Consider the following 3,115-nt stretch of genomic DNA (forward strand, 5'->3'; position numbering starts at 1 on the left):
TCAACAACAACAATAACAACAACAACAATAACAACAACAACAGCAGCAGCAACAACATCATCGTCAACAACAACAACAACAACAACAACAATAACAACAACAACAAAAACAGCAACAGCAAAGGCAACAACAACAAAATGAAACCCAAATAAACAGCAACGACGACAACAACAACAACAACAACGATAGTAACATCAAATAATAGCTTCAACCAAAGTAAATTCAATACGTTTGGAAAAGACAAGGGATGAGTAACTCAAGGCTTTATTGGCTGCCCGGATAAACAGCTCAAGCTCACTGTACAAGTGAACACAATTCTTGTATTACAATTACATATTATTATCATATTATTATCATACCACACACTGGGATAAGTTATCGAGTTATCTGTGGCGCCGTTGTACTTATGAAAAAGATCAGCTAAAGTCTAGGACAAAATAGATTTTTAATTGCCATTATAGTGGATACACATTGATCAAATGAACCTGACTTGCACGATCGAATCGGATCGGATCGAATCAGGTTGGTTAATGGCATTTTGCGTGCACATTATGCCAAACTGAACCTCTGTGTTGCTTCATTAATTTGTTGTTGTTAGGTTTAAACGGGAGTTTATTAGGACCTGTCCCAATCCGCACGTTAACAAAAGATCTCACTCCGCAATTCGTGTTCTTGCCTCCTCATTGGTTGTTTTCATCAAACGTATCAAATGGTATCAAACAAAATCAATCATGTTGAATTTTGGATGATTCATCCTGTGCAAAAATGATAACTTTCGCCCATCCAGTAAGGAAAACTTTGCCACCCTCAAATGTATCCAATCTATCAAATGGAAATTCTACAAAACTTTTCTGCAATGTGCACTGGTTTCATTCCTCTGTAGACTAGAAATTCCTTAGGATTGGCCTTTTCATGTAGGGCCTACAGCTGATGGTATTGTTTCCAATTATTTCAACACAGTACCCCTTGTGAGGGCGTGGTGGCGGAGCGGTTAGTGCGCTCGTCTCCGAAACGGAAAGTCCGGGTTCGAGCCTCGGTTCGGACACGGATTTATTTTCGCCCCCTCCTGCCCACCCAGCAGTAATGGGTATTTGACTTCGAGTTGGGGAAGTAAAGGCGGCGTGGAAAGGAACTGGCCACCCTACCACAAAATGCCGAGGGCCCAGGAAGTTGTCTCACTAACAAGGCAATCCCTTATGTCCGGATCGGATGCGGGAACAACGTTTTACCCCTTGTAACGTAACTACTTGGCTACAGCTTCAAGCGTAACTTTGCTAAAACTTCTTGATGACGTCAGTGCACAGCTGCGAACAGAGAGCGGTCTGTAGCTGAACGTTTTTCTTTGGCAACCCCATAATCTGGGCAATCCGGATTTCCATAGAATATGTACATGGAACTATACTCTATACCGTATTATAGAGAGTTTGGACGGCTAACTAAAAACAAAGACGCAAAATTCATTCTGCGAAAATATTTTTTTACAAACAACATTATGACAAAAATGAAAAACTTTGACGTAAATGGCTGAAGTAAAGCGAAACAAAATAATAAATATTAGATTATGAAAACTGTCATGATCACAATTATGATTTTTGAGTTATTAACAGATACAAACAACAGCATGAATACAACCGTAGGTCATTCTTACCGTTAGCTTTTAATTTAACAATAATCATAACCGTAAAAGCAAAAAAAAAAAAAAAAAAAAAAAAAAAAAAGAAACAAGAACGAGAACATGAACAACTACAACTATGACAGCAATATTTTACAGTAAACAAAGTACGGCAAATACAAAACTAACAGCAACAACAACACAAAGAACCATCAACTGTAGCAATGACTGCAGTTGCTGCTACAACACGAAAACAACACTGAAAATCTTTTTTCAAAAACAGATAACAAACAAAAACAAAGAAGAGGAATACCAAACTTTTAAAGTATAACAAACAGAAAAATCAACTAGTTCTAGATCGCTAGATCGATCAACAAGTACGGTGCATAAAGCAAGTTCTGAACAACAATCCTTTACCTGTCGGTCTGATTCTTAAAAATTGAACTCAAGCAAGATAAATTCCCCAAAACACCCACGTCTGCGATTATAATCAAGAGCGGGGAAAATCTTCAGAAAGAAAACAACGAGTTAACTTGAATGATCATCTAATTCAATAGTAAATATCCAAACTCTTCACGTGGATTCCCAAGCTAAGCGTACCCCAATTTTCATTCAGTTCGTCATTGACAAACATATTAAATAATATACGTCCCCAGAAAAAAGAGTAGAAAATACACACGGAGAACAATATAATATATATATGATCGAAAAGCCATGAGAAAAATAGTACAGTTTTGAAGTCTACGACATAATAGAGATAATGATACAATATTCCTTACATGGATCAGATGAAAGCACAAGATATTATCCAATCTTACTTTTCAAACCAAAGTGCATAACAACGCTCTATCTCGGACTGTTAACATGCTATTACCGGGGGCAAGTGAACAAATAAACACACACACATGTGTGCTCACGATTATGTCTCAGCTTTGACCAAAGGGGTTATACATGATACATGTTGTTCTATTAATATCCTCTTTGGCTTTGATAAAATGATAGAGGGAGTTTATAACACATCAGTCATTTTTTCGCATAATATAAAACTCTAAGCACATCCTCATATTTTATTTCTTAATCTAAAACTCCAAACAAATTAATCATTATTTCCGCCTCCCTCCCCTCTTGATCTGAAACTCTAAACAAAGTTAAATCATTAATTTTTTTCTTACAATCTAAACTTATTTTAATTAAAAATGCTGTTGATTGATATTCTATTAGGGGGACAAGTCAGCTTTTCGTATGTGTGAGGATGTCCCAAAACAGCTGTCTACTTTCAACGTGCGTCAGCCACGTTGATATTCATCAGCCAGTTTTTCTTTCCCAGCAAATGAACCCTGTGTGTATCAGTTGTCTGACTTTAGAGATACTTTACGCATCTTGCATTATACAAGACATGCTTTGTTTTGCTTTTACAGGAACCATTCACCCTCTCATCAACAAACACACGCACTCATTTGAACACACACACACACACACACACACACACACACACACACACAG

This window comes from Aplysia californica, unplaced genomic scaffold, assembly GCF_000002075.1.
Source record: "Aplysia californica isolate F4 #8 unplaced genomic scaffold, AplCal3.0 scaffold00107, whole genome shotgun sequence".
NCBI classification, from domain to species: Eukaryota; Metazoa; Mollusca; class Gastropoda; order Aplysiida; family Aplysiidae; genus Aplysia; species Aplysia californica.